We start from the raw sequence: 15,061 nt of genomic DNA on the forward strand, positions 1-15,061 counted from the left end.
ATGTTTCATTTCATTTCATGTGCGGGGAAACAATGTTTCGTTTCATTTCATGTGCGGGGAAACAATGTTTCGTTTCATTTCATGTGCGCAAGTGCATGAAATAAAATGACAAAGTGTTTCTGATTCTGATTCTAGTAAGTGTGTGTACGTACCTGCAGTGAATGTATTAACTAGCCTCAGCCTAGCTATGACGGTTGGTACAATGTCATACACTACACAACTTAAAAGCTGTTTTCCATATCAATGCACAGTACGGAACTAATTAAAAATGTATATATCTTTCATTTCATTGGAAGTCCACACGTACATTCCTGGCTGATGACACCTGGTCAAACCCTGATGCAAAGGACAGAAGCAGATCAACACCAGTGTCCACATTACAGCCAGAAACGTGTTTGATCTCCCCTTTGTCATCCGTAAAGGTGGAATAAACCTTTTAAAAAAAATTTTTTTGGAGTCAAACAAATGTTGTATAGGCCTCTAGGATGGTAGAGCTGATTGCCCTCATGATAAATTCAACAAAGAATGAAATGCATCACACGATGACCTTGGGGGGGGGGTCTATTCTCGTTCTTGCGTTTGTATAGCTATGCATAGTAGATATTATACATAGGCCCTTTAATAGATGCTTAGATGCACATGCACACACTTTGACACAAAAACACGTGCACGCAAACACTCAAACTTGTACACAACACACAAATACAACGACACAGCTCCACTGCATCCAATTCTCTTTCATCATGTCTAATCAGACCTGTAAACACAGAGGCTGGATGGAAATTCATTCATCATTACTTCTGTAAATATAATATGATGAACCCTATTGCCTCAACACACAATTTTGTGCTTCAAGCAGTGGGTAGGAATATACACGAGCGAGCATTATATATTATTTGTAGGCTTCTGGGTATCTGTTCATGTACAGCATGCACATGCCTGCATTGGATGTGTGTGTGTGTGTGTGTGTGTGTGTGTGTGTGTGTGTGTGTGTCTAAATAGGGGCTTCTTATATTCAGTGTCCATGAGGCAGCTCTTTGGTTTTTGGATTGTTCCTGTTGCTGCGTTGCAAGGTAAACATGAAACACGGTAGACAAATGTGTGCGGTATTATGGTTTGCGTCACTGTCGCAAATACAACCGGATTGCTTTCCGCTTATAAACAGCCTGGCTACTGTCCAATGCATGAAATATCTGTAAGAATCCCAGTTTGAACTAGAAAACCCCGATCTCAGTGCCATGATAAAGGCTGAGTAAAACATCCGCTAGCATTAATAAGTAGGCAGGTTGTATTACTTACTGATCCAGTAGAAAGTATGCCGACTGAATGTTGATTTGGAACCATATCAAGTCCTTGGTGTTGTATCAAACTCTGTTTCCCCGTTGAGACCTGTTTCCCCCTAGCCAGAGTTACCGGTATGCTTTTTTTAACCTTAACCTAACTTCAACCTTAACTTAAACCTAACCTTAACCTGACTTCAACCTTATTTTAATCCTAACTTGAATGTAGCTCTAAGCTTAAACGAACGCTTATCTTAACCTAATCGTAACCAATGGCTTACTTGTTTCCATGACAACGCTTTCGTCTGGCTAGGGGGAAACATGTCGACGGGGAAACAGTTCGATACAACAACGGGGCTGGCTCCGTCAAGTGACTGCCCGCTCGTCCAAGGTTCACTCTTGTTCTCTTTTTCTTTTTTTTAACCGATTTTTTTATTCAATTCATTCAACACAACACAAATAGCCTACAACTTGAAGGGGATACGTATACAGTTACAACTTCTTTTAACAGTAATTAGTACATAGCACATGCTTACACCTGGGGGGGGGGGAAGAAACAAGTGCAATAGGACTAAAAATAAAAATAAATACAATGAGGAAAAAAAGGTGACTGAAGTTCTGGCATTGCCTGTATTAATGGCGACCATCTTTCAGCAAACCTGTCTGTTTTCAGCTGTAATCTTGCTGTGGTTCTCTCCACGATGAAGACGTTTTTTACCCTGGCTCTCCATTGCATTATGCTGGGGGGGGGCTGCGGCTTCAACCAGGACACTGTTATCATTTTATTTATTTTGCTATCAAAAGCAGAATTCTCAATAAAGAATTTAAGACACTATATGTCATATCACCAGGAACTATACCCAATATAAAAAGTGCTGGGTCTAAATTCACTCTTGTTTACCTCGTTTTCTCCCTCTCGTTGCCCCCCTTCCCATCCGCCCCTGCACGTCTGTGTTATGTTTATCTGTCGTCTTGTTTCACCCCGTTTATTGTAAAGCGACTTTGAGTATTAGAAAAGCGCTATATAAGTTTAATTTGTTATTATAATTAGTGCCACTCTCCCTCTTCGTATTCTTTACCTCCTCCGTCACCAGGTTCTTTTTCCTCTTGTAGAGTTTTTACTGTCGCTTCGCTTCTTCCTCCGTCCGCCATTTCCGCTACTTCCGGCGGAAACAAGCGCCCTTCCTGTTTTGGTCGCACAATGGTTGGCACCATAGACATATAAAGAGTAGACGCCGCATCGACCGCTACTGCCTATTGGCGCTGACGAGCCGTGGGGCCGCCATCTTGGACCGGTCACCCGCTCCACTCAGTGTAATGTGCTTGGCAGGCGCAATGAACTGTCAGCGCAGTTAATCAATCATAACTCGCTGAATACCAAACTGATTTCCACGCCTTTTTTGTTGCTGAAAACGTCATACATATAGCTATGATACAGGACACATGGTTTGACGTATTTTAATATTCATTGTTGGCTTAACAGCAATAGAATATTCTGATATATGATATGTGTGATGTATGATAGGTAGCTACCGTATTGTTCTGAATATAAGACGGGGTTTTTACCCTGGAAATACGTATGAAAAAGTGGGGGTCGTCTTACATTCGAGGTCTAGACTTTTGAATGTCAATATACCTTCTCACTCAGTCAGATTTGTTTCAAGACCGTTCTAAAATTAGACCACTTCGATGGTTAATGCAGTTATTGAAATGTTGAAATGGTTATTTTTTCACTATGAGATGGATAGTCTCAATAGACTACAGTTTATTTTCATTTGTATGCTATTTAAATACCATAAGTCATTCATTTACAAATGTATTTACATTTTTTTATTTAAATGTGACAATTTCATCTAAAATATATTGAAAACAATTTTATTTAAAAGCTGTTAAACAGACTACCTTGTTTTATTCAATGTGTTTTTATTATCATTATTTTCAAATATGTTTTTCTTTATAAAACCAATATTTGCTCTTCAAAAAGTATTTTTCCAAAAATGAGTCTTGAAAAAGGGGGGGTCGTCTTGTATTCGGATCAATACGGTATTTAGCAAAACACTCACTATATATATATATACACACACACGCTAAAATATGATAGAGAGGCAGAAGTAGATAGTGGCAGTAAAGTCAGCTATTTTAATAAGTTGAAGAAACAATATATGATTAGGCTATATAAATATATAAACAATATATGAACACATTATATATCTACAGTATATATAACAACAATATATGTTATATATCAGAGAAAATGAAAATATATATAAATCCCCGCCCCAAACTATATTTACACATGTACAAAGTTGCTTACATAGGTGACCAGTACATTACACACAATGGACAAACGTAAACACTGACAACACAAAATATTTACATGTGAGGGTAGGAAGTATACAGTGTGTGTGTGTGTGTGTGTGTGTGTGTATAATAAAGTGGTATAATACTGTAATAATATCGTAATTATATCCAATAGTATGATGTAATAATAAAAAATAAATACAGATATACATATATATTTTAAAGAGAGATAAATATATAAACAATGCAGCGTAACAATGTAGGGGAAAAATAAAAGTTGCTAATTAAAGTTTGACATGAAAGCCTTAAAACCCTTGAAAGAGAACTGTTTTGACATGAAGTCTACTTGAAGATCTGAAATTTTATGAGCAAAAATTAATAAGTCCCCTTCAGATAATAACTAAGGAGTTTAATAAAGAGTGTAAGAATAACATGTACATGAATTTCAAAGCGCTAACTTCGTCTTACCTGAGTAGAATTCAAGCCTCTCGTTGAGCTCTTTATTAATGAGGTTCTTTTCTCTCAAATCCCCAAAAGACTTTTCACTGTGGTCTTTGCCTTCTTTTCTCTGGCCATGGTATTCTTCTTCTCTCGCTCCAGACTTTCCACTCTTGCCAAGGCTTCATTAAGTCTGGTCTTCAGAGCAGTAGAAGAAGCAGGAAAGGCATAGGCATGATCCTAGTAGAAAGAGGGATGAACATAGTTTGAGTGATGTTTCACTTCACACACATCACTTTGACACCACTAGTGTATGGCCCACATTCTTTCTTATAGTCATCACCTGTCAAAGCCAATGCCAGCACCGTGTGTGTGTGTGTGTGTGTGTGTGTGTGTGTGTGTGTGTGTGTGTCAGGAATGCATGTTCAACATGTCTTTAATTGTGTGTATGGGTTAATTTGTGAGTGTGTTTAATATGAATGGCAGCAAACAAGTGAGATTTGAATATGTCCAGGACCATTATGATATGATGTTTAAAGTAGAAACTCACATCATTAGGCTGAGGTTGTGGGTGTGAGGCTGCAGGTTCTGGGGCATCCTGAGAGGCCACAGACAGGCTCTCTTCAGCTCTTCTGGAGGTAGACGTAGTCCTTTCCCTTTCCGGCTAAAATGAAGAAGTATAATACTTGAAAAGAATATATATATACAGGGATGAATATCTCACCCAGCCCTGTAATTGATAATAGAATATTTACATTTATTAATGCTAATAGTCTTATGATGATACACCTACTCTTTGGAGGTGAACCAGGAAGCTGAAGATGGATGGAATAACTACATGTCTGAGTTGGACAATCTGACCTGTCCTATCAAAATCGCCCTGCTTAAAATGCTCACAGTAGAGCACGGAGGAATCACTTGCAGTGAATCCTTCCCTCCTCAAAGACACTTCCCACTTCTTCCTCAAAACATTGTCTTTGGGAAACCTTCAAAATGAAAACGGGAGATTTGAGAGAGTCTACACAAAAACATTTTACAAAGGAGGTCACGCTTATTTTTTTTCCTTCAAATTTCATAGAACCTTTCTTCAACAAAACTCCTATTTTGATGCATATTTGTTGACAATGAACCAAAGCTGGTGAAATTGTGAATACGGTAGGTTTGTTTGCAAACTATTCAACAGTCAGATGTTCTGTATTTTTAAGTAAGTGAGGTGGGTATGAGACATGAGAGGTAGGAGAACCGGGCCGAAAGTACCACTTTTTCCTTTTTCCGAGTTTACTCCGGTATGGTGACAGTAATAGATGCCATATTTTATCAGAAACAACATACATGTGTCCCCTTTCAGAAGCAACTTTCCATATGTTTCTCAGTTAAATGATCTGGACATAAACAGACGGAGAACACAACTTGCGCGATGGTACTTCCGCACCTCCCTTGCGGGACCAAAGTAGCGCTGCTGCGGTGCGAAAGTAGCGGCTGTCATAAAGCGTAAGATGCATCGTAGAATTATGGTTTTGGATTCTGATCACGTTTACCTTTATCAACCAATCTTGCAGACCCAATTTAACATCTGTGCTAATTCATCAAGGCAATATTTTGAGTTTCATAGACTAATACATATTCTTAGCCTCAATTTACCAATGTTGTGTAACGCAATTTTGATACAAGCCTCGTATTTTTTGAGCATTTTCACAAAAACGTCAGTGATAGAGGTTGGTTATGATATTTGAATCAGCCATTCGCGCTTTTGTTCATTTCTTTTAATTCACCAATTGCTTTTGCGCTAACCTTCACGCGCACACCGCCATCACGTGGTGGAACTAACTGGTCTTTGTCGTCATTTGGAAAATTGCAGTTTGTGTGAAGGCGTAAGCAAGATAAGTCCTCAAATAATTAAAAGCAATTGGCTATGTAGGCTGAAAAGAATGACCTTAACTGTACTATTCTGTAAGTATAATACAATAAAATACATTAACTTGCAGCTTGATAGGGAAATCATTTATGTTACTTTCGTCCCTCCCCTCGCTGGTACGCTCGACCCTCTCAGGTCACCTCTCCATTTAGCCTGGCTAGCACATAGCCTGGCTAGCATATTAACTGTGCTAGCCTGCCGATTTAAAACTATTCTGTCATCGAGACAGTAAATGTGCTAACAAAGCAACATAAAGTCATTTACCGGAACTTCTAAGAACGAAACGCAATTCGAAAAAAACCTCAGATCACGTAATTTTACTTACCGCATGAAAAAACAGCGTCCACTCTATAACTTTTTTAAATAACTGCGTATCGTGCCAGTGTTTTGGGAGAAGGGAGAGGTCTTATAGACACACACGCTGACTTCATTGCGTCACGTCCTGTTTTGTTTCCTTGGAAAAAAGCTCTGTGCTAATTTCGCGGCGTGTTACTTTCGGCCCGGTTCTCCCTTATCGTACTGTTGTTAGGATGGATTACATGTGAATAATACAGTCTGTGCCACCTGTGTAAAATTCGCTGGTCAATATAATACCAGTAACTTTAATATTGTTTTATTTGTACAATAGCATTCTTTTGTCAGTTGTAAAGTCAGTGTTATGGAATATGACTTATAAAGTCTCAGTTCATAGCCGGGTGAACACCGGCAGTGAGCATAGCCTAGCTAGCTGGCTACGATTTCGCAGTTGGATATAAATACAGTACAGTAATATTATGTTCACAAAATACAACCAATAGTGATGTTCAATCTTACTTGTGAAAAGTAATCCCCCGAGCCCTGTTTTCGACGGTCCGTCGATTGGAGCAGGAATATGGTGAACAGTGTTCTGGCATCTTTCTCAGTCGTGTATTCTGCTGCTAGGCAACTCGTAGGATGACCGGTCCAAGATGGCACCCCAACAGCCAATGCGGCGTCTACTCTTTATATGTCTATGGTTGGCGCACTTCCTTTGTAGCGTAAATCGAGCGCTATATAAACGCAATCCATCCATTCATCCTTCGTTCTCCTGAACCCGGTGGCAAACAGGACTGCATAGTGAAAGCCAGGTTTATAGGCAACCAGTCCAAACGCCCATGGTGTCGTTATCATATAGCCATTACACTCTGCAATCAACAACAACGTCTTAATGATGAGTTAAAGCAAAACAAAAAAATAAAAATAAAATGTCTACTGACACTTAAAGTAGATGTTCACACTACCCCCCCCCAAACTGACATTGCCTTTAAAGCACGTCTGCGTTAGCAGGAAGCTAATGAGAAATGGCCCCCTGGAAAAAGGTTCCCTTCTTAAAGGGTAGTTTTGAGCCTATTTTGAAGTTGTTTTTTTTTATTGAGCTGACCTGATATGAACTGCAGTGGGAAGGAGGCTTGATTTTATGCTTCCTTCACTGGCTCCTCTGCCTCGGCGGCTGGAGTTAGCAATATCGATTGGTTGTTTTCCATGGTCATATGAAATACACATATTCTTGACAAGACGCCTTTTCATTCAGTTGCACCATGTACACATCCATCCATTATCCAAGCTGCTTGGCCTGCTCCCAGGGTCGCTGGAGCCTATCCCAGCAGTCGTTGGGCGGCAGGCGGGGAGACACCCTGGGCAGGCCGCCAGTCCATCACAGGGCCCACACACACACACACACAGGGACAATTTCGTATGAGCGATTCACCTGACCTACATGTCTTTGCACTGTAGGAGGAAACCCACGCAGACACGGGGAGAACATGCAAACTCCACACAGAGGATGACCCCCAAGGTTGGACTACCCCGGGGCTCAAATCCACGAAGTTCTTGCTGTGAGGCGACCACACTAACCACTGCACCACCGTGCCGCATGTACCATGCAATGAACCATAAAACATAAACCACATGAACCATAAAACGATGTACCATGTACACATCATATTTTAAAACCTATGAGTGGAAGGTTATGTAAACTACTAATAAGACACGTTAGCCCCTAGCTAACGGGTCTGACCCTTTAGCCGAGCGGTTAGTGATGTCGCCTTGTGGTGCAGTACACCCCGTATCGAATCCCGCACCGGGCAAGAAAATAACCGGTTACAGTTATATAAAGATTATAAGGGATGAGGCAGAGGGCAAATCATTGGTACTTTTCATCAAGAGCACACAAGAATAAAATGATATCAGCTTTCCTATCCAGCTTGTAAAATGAGGAGTGAGGGGAATCTGAGGTGACTGAATAATGAATAAGAGCTTCTTGTTCACAGGAAGCGTAACCTAGTCACGTGATTGCACTGTATTCAGATATCATTTCCTTTACCCGTCTACATCTCTTACAGTTTGTGTGCCAGTAGGGTCAGAGGGCACAGTTTGGCCTTCATGCCCCTGGCGGAGCTTAACCGTGTGATCACACCAGCTGCATTTCTATCAAGCTTGTATAATGTGTATTTTGAAGTTGCAAATAGAAAAATCTCAGTGGAATATATAGTTCTCCCCCCTGCGTGTGGCTTAATAGTTGATGCGTGCATAGGGGCATCATGTGATCGTGAACAAAGTAGCCATATTTCTTTAAAAGTAATCACTGCCTCCTCTTTTCTTTATTCTTTAACTCTTTAGTGATGGGGTCTCGCGCACTGGCTGGTTGTTCAGTTGTTTGAAAGAAGCTGATTGGAATACAACTAAATCACTTTTTAGGTTAGTTTTTTTGGTAATTTCACCTAAATCTAGCTAATTAAACATGGCTAATACAGTAAATAGAAGTGGCTGCAGTAGAGACTTGACCTGTGATTTATTTTTTCCAGCTAGTCGATGTTTGTGGCCACGCGCCAGTCCGTGCTCCACGTGAACGCTTGATGGGCAGGGATCTTTTGAATACACCCATTACTCAATTACAATCCTAGTTTATTTCCATCCTGTAGAAGTACAAAGGCAATCATTTTTCTCTCTGCATTTAATCCATCTTAATGTTGTATAGGAGCAGTGGGCAGCTGCAGCGCCCGGGGACCAGCTCCAGTTCTTCTCTCCATTGCCTTGCTCATGGGCACAGGCAGGAGTAGCATGCATGTCTTTTCGAGGGTGGGAGGAAACCGGAGCACTCGGGGAAAACCCACGCAGACACAGGGAGAACATGCTAACGCCACACAGAAAGGGCCTGGGACGGCCTGGGGTTCGAACCCAGGACCATCTTGCTGTAAGGCAACGGTGCTAACCATGGCACCCTTACTTGTGTTATTCTATTCTATGTGGAAGTAGAAAGGGGACACGCGGGGGCGTCCGGGTAGCATAGTGGTCTATTCCGTTTCCTACCAACACGGGGATCGCCGGTTCGAATCCCCATGTTACCTCCGGCTTGGTCAGGCGTCCCTTACAGACACATATGGCCGTGTCTGCGGGTGGGAAGCCGGATGTGGGTATGTGTCCTGTTCGCGGCACTAGCGCCTCCTCTGGTCGGTCGGGGGAAAGGGGAACCATTTTTTGTGGCTAATATCCTACCAATGTCCCAAGACACGAGCGATTCAGAGCGCCTGCGCACTCCTCTGCAGTGCAGAACAGCTTTCCTCCACTCCCCCTACTCCCTCCACTCCCCCACCCCGCCGGGTTAGGGCCAGCGCCTAGGTCACGTGATCACAGCCTGGCTCACGATGACGTGGGTTACATACGAGTTTTGGTGCATTACTTGTCGTACGTTTTACTACGACCAGGGAATGAGGAAAGAAGCGGCTGGCGACTCCACGTGTATCGAAGGAGGCATGTGGTAGTGTGCCAGCCCGCCCCGGGTCGGCAGAGGGGGTGGAGCAGCGACCGGGACGGCCCAGAGGGTGGGGTTACTGGCCAAGTACAATCCGGGAGAAAATCCCCCCCTCCCCCACTAAAAAAAAGGAACAGTACATACGGGGAAAAAAGCATATCATCCTGTAGGCTGTCAATTTTACTGAATGGCATGTGAGGTGAATAAGGTAAATGAGGGTAAGGCGCGCTGAAATGGGACAATTGTGAAGAATGAAGCCTCCATCCCCCTGCAGTAATCTACCTCCTCGGCAGTTCCTAAATGCTGTTTTGAGTGGCAGTAAGTGGCTGTTGCACCCAAATGTTCCATTTAGGGATGATGTGTGTATTCTTACAGCCCTTCCCAGCCTGGAGTTTGGCGTCGGACAGATGGGTGTGTGTGTGTGTGTGTGTGTGTGTGTGTGTGTGTGTGTGTGTGTGTGTGTGTGTGTGTGTGTGTGTGTGTGTGTGAGTGTGTGTGTGTGTGTGTATGTGTGTGTGTGTGTGAGAGAGAGAGAGCGGGGACTGTCATGCATCAGCGTTGATGCGTGTCCTGGAAGCTGATGGAAGTGTATGTATGTGTGTATTTGTGTTTGTCCATGTATGTGTGTGTGGTGTGTGTCCATCATCACCATCAACCATCAGAAGAGCATCTAGAGCCTCACGCAGCCAGATGGTGCTGGTGAGGATGACGTGTCTGTGTCTGTGTCTGTAGGTGTTTTTTTTATTTTTGAAACGGTTAACATCTTGCAAGACAGATGCCTTGCGTCCGGGTAGCGTAGCCATCTATGCCGTTGCCTACCAACACCGGGATTGCTGGTTCGAATCCCCGTGTTACTTCCGGCTTAGTCGGGCGTCCCTACAGACACAGTTGTCCGTGTCTGCGGGTGGGTTGCCGGATGTGGGTATGGGTCCTGGTCGCTGCGCCAGCGCCTCCTCTGGTCGGTCAGGGAGCTTGTTCGGGGGGGGGGGATAGTGTGATCCTCCCACGCGCTACGTCCCCCTGGTGAAGCTCCTCACTGTCAGGTGAAAAGAAGCGGCTGGTGACTCCACATGTATCGGAGGAGGCATGTGGTAGTTTGCAGCCCTCCCCGGATGGGCAGAGGGGTGGAGCAGCGACCGGGATGGTCCAGAGGGTGGGGTTATTGGCCAAGTACAATTGGGGAGAAAAAGGGGAGGGGGGAGGAGAAAATGACAGATGACTTCAAGAAGTATTTGGATGCACAGAATCAGGACGGGCAAACAGATGGACAGAAAGATGGATGGGACAGGATGAGAGAGCAGAATAGGGAGGAGGAATAAGGGACTGTGTGTGTGTGTGTGTGTGTGTGTGTGTGTGTGTGTGTGTGTGTGTGTGTGTGTGTGTGTGTGTGTGTGTGTGTGTGTGTGTTTGTTTGTGAGTATGAGAGAATTTCTGAGCCGTGAACGTGTGGGCTAAAAACCTCCGCTCCTACTGAGAAGTGCTTGTTGACTGGGCATGTTTAATGACTAAATTAGAGAGACATTTGATGTGCCTTAATTAAGTATTTTACTCTAAAACCATGGGAGAGAACTCTTCAAACCTAGCCCTAATAAAGCCGCACTTTAACACGCCCACGCACATGACTTTTGACCTTTTCTTTTTTTCTTTTTTTTGACTGTGTGTGCGTGTGTGTGTGTGAGTGTGTGTGTGTTAAAAGAGAGAGACATAGAGGTTTGGCATTTCATGCAGCAATATGACAGGTATCAGGTGTATCACGTGCAGTCTAAATGTCGCATATTCTGTAGCGACACATTGAGAGAATGAACGGGTGGTGTGGTCGACTCGGGACTGGGTAAGACTGGGACGTGGGGAGGAGAGGGGTCGTTAGTAGGACGGAGCATGGAGAGTTATTTTTGTCCACTCAGCCATTACAATTTGGACTTAAACCACACTGTCTTGGCGGCACGGTGGCACAGCGGTTAGCGCGGTCGCCTCACAGCATGAAGGTCCTGGGTTCGAGCCCCGGGGTAGTCCAACCTTGGGGGGTTCGTCCCAGGTCGTCTTCTGTGTGGAGTTTGCATATTCTCCTCATGTCTCCGTGGATTTCCTCTGGGTGCTCCGGTGTCCTCCCACACTCCAGGTGACTCGGCCGGACTAAGTGTCCCTAGGTTTGAATGTGTGTGTGTGTGTGTGGGCCCTGTGATGGACTGGCGGGTGTCTCCCCTTCTGCCGCCCAATGACTGCTGGAATAGGCATCCCCACGACCCTGAGAGCAAGATAAGCGGTTTGGATAATGCATGGATGGATCACACTATATATATATATATATATATATATATATATATATATATATATCCATGGTGTTTCCCTTTGAAGAAGAAGCATGCATAATCAATTGTATGTTTGAAATGGAGCTTTGTTGAAGTGGGGTTAATATGTCTCCCTGGGTTGCGGGTGGATTCAAGCAGCTCTTTAAAATAAAGCAGCAAAGCGGCTCATGGGTTTTGAGAGGAACATCTTTCCTTTGTGTAGGTAGTAAGTAAACTACTGTTCGTCTACATTGGAGTTAAATAAGGTTGAGGCCGTGACTGTGGCTTGACGAGCCTACTCACTAAGGAAGAAACTTAACAATTGAACAAATAAAGAGGAGGATCAGCGTTTACTAAGAATGGAGAGAAGAATGAAGAGCCAAATAAATTCACAAGTTTCGGCCTTCTGGATAGCAGCCGCATGGAGTAGAAGCGATGAACAGGCGCTCCTGCCCACTTTTTATTCCTCTACCCCTTTATTTCACAACCAAAAAGTGTTACATATTTCGCAATTGTCCCTCCTTTTATCCACGTTTGCATCAAAACGGCTTCAGAGTGGAAAATCCAGGAAAAAGGAGGCCCAGCAGCTAGCAGCGGAGGCTATCTCCATGCTACCGGGTCAACAGCAGCTGACTTCAAAGCTTCTTTCAGCTTGCTGGAAACTAAATTCGACACAGTCTGGGCAAAAGTTGAGGATTACGGCCAACGCCTAGCATCTCTCGAGCTTGCTTCGGATGACCTGAGCCATGTGTCAGTGAGTTAGAAAATGTTTGCTCCAGCCTCCACGAAAACAATCCCATGCTAATGGCTAAAGTCATTGACCTGCATGGCTGGAGCAGGGGGCAAGACCTGCACATCCTGGGCTTGGCGAAATCTATTGAAGGTGGGTGCCCTACAGAATTCTTCCCTGGTCTGCTATGTGAGGTTTTCGGGGAGGGAGAACTTTCCTCCCCCACCGGAGATCAACAGAGCCCACCGCTCACTAGCAGCTAAACCAGCACTCATTCATTTGCAGCACTACCAGATAAAATAACTTCTGATCCATGAGGTGCGGCGGAGAGGGAAACTTGATCATCGCGGCCAGCAGATCGGTGTTGTGGAGGACTACAGCCCCGAAGTTTTAAGCCAGTGAGACGAGTACAGAGGAGCAATGACAAAGCTGGACAACCGGGGACTCAGGCCCTCTCGACTGTATCCCACTCGGCTCCGCGTCACACTTCTCAGTGGAGACAAGAAGTGGCTATGCTTGGCCGCCTAAGCACGGAGATATATTGACAGCCTGCCCACTGCATCGGACTCATCATAAATGACAGCTTAGTGACTGTGGCGAGGACCAGCTGGCCCTCGCTGCCACGGTAGATGGCTTAATATACCCACTTGGGCAGCAGTCATGTGAGTGCTTCCCTTTGCCTTACATTCAGTGAACTGTTCAACCTTTGTGAGAAGAACACCGAGTAGAGTTTTAGGTGACAATTTACATTTCTAGTTTACGGTACACTTTCCAGAGCCACATAAGAAATCCCAAAAGGGACTGTTTTTTTTTTTTTCATAGTTGTGCTCCCAACAAAGTTAAATGTTAATCAAAGAGTGTCAAGTGTATTTCAAATAACAATAATGGAGTGGAAGGTGGTGTCACATGGGACAAAAAGATTGTTTTTTGGTGGATAATTAATGTTTTAAAGAGCTTGTTCTTTGGCAGCTTTCTTTTTTTGCGGTGGGGTGGTGGGGTGGGGGCGGCGAGGGTTGGATATTTCAATGCTGGTACGATTTCAGGAGCCTACACAAGCCCTGGTCATGCACAGTTCATCCCTGACCTGTTATTTGCTTTATGTTCTTATCCCAAAACTGATTCCAAACCAAGGAGAGTGGATAGCCTCTTAATTTTCTTAAGCTAGAACGTCAAGGCCATAAAGCACCCTATTAAAATAATTGCTTTTCTACAAGAAACACACATTCTTAGTACTGATAATACTCATGTCAACGTGGGCGGATGAGCACTTTCCCCTACTTTCCAAGCCAAAGCAGGGGGTCTCAAATCTTATTAACCAAAACATTCCCTTTGAGCATCACAATGTAATATCAGATACAAATGGTTGTTATACCATTGTCTCGGGGAAATTATACAATACAAAGGTAGTGTGTGCCAGCATGTAGTAGGCCCCTAACGCAGATGATGTGGGGTTTATTTTAATGTTTTTGTTTTTGCTTTTTTTTCCCTCTTCCTTACCTTATCTGAGCACATACTCTCTCATACTTGGCAGGGATTTCAGCTGCTGGTTGGATTCTGTGCTGGATTGATATTCTCGCAACCCCAGCAACATAATTAAGTCAGCCTCATTTATTCAGTCCTTCCTATCCAATTATGGTGTCTCTGATGGGTGGAGCTTTCTTCATCCAAAGAAGAGAGTATTCCTTTTTCTCACACATTCACCATACCTTCTCTAGGATTGATCATTTTCTAATTGATAATCAACTGATCCCATTGGCTCGCTCCAGTGCTTATCAGAGCATAGGGATACCAGACCACACCCTTGTTGGATGACCCTTCCTGGCCACCCTCAAATAAAAAGACATTTTAATTTGACTCTATTGTCAGATGACTTGATGAAATTTATGGAGGAGTAGATAAGTTTCTTCATTCGTACAAATACCTCACCTGGGCAGCATGGTGGCTCTGTGGTTAGCAGTGTTGCCTCACAGCAAGGAGGTCCTGGGTTTGAACCCCAGGCCTTCCAAGGTCCTGCGTGGAGTTTACATGTTCTCCCTGTGTCTGTGTGTGTTTCCTCCGCTCTTGTAGTGAATTTAGGGGGCAGCTGGGAATCCGCTGCAGCTGCGACGTGAACTCGGATGCGACTGCGCTAACCAGTCGACTAAAGGGTCTGACCCATCATCCAAGGCCTAGTGAGTCTAGTCATCCGTGGTCGTTACACTACCCCCCTCCTTCGGGAAGCATGTCTCCATGCTTCAGCATATCAGCCTCCTCACGCCTCTGGGCGCATGCACTTCCGATGGCCTCACGGTCTCACCATCCCAACTTTGACACCAATGTAGCGAATTCAGGGGGCAGCTG

At 44.0% G+C, this 15,061-nt stretch overlaps 1 pseudogene; it reads right to left on the reverse strand.

The window, feature by feature from the left end:
• Positions 1–286: 286 nt before the first annotated feature.
• On the reverse strand, positions 287–6,827 carry LOC130115257 (THAP domain-containing protein 6-like; annotated as a pseudogene).
• Positions 6,828–15,061: the final 8,234 nt, after the last annotated feature.

The sequence above is a fragment of the Lampris incognitus genome, chromosome 7, assembly GCF_029633865.1.
Source record: "Lampris incognitus isolate fLamInc1 chromosome 7, fLamInc1.hap2, whole genome shotgun sequence".
Lineage (NCBI taxonomy): Eukaryota > Metazoa > Chordata > Actinopteri > Lampriformes > Lampridae > Lampris > Lampris incognitus.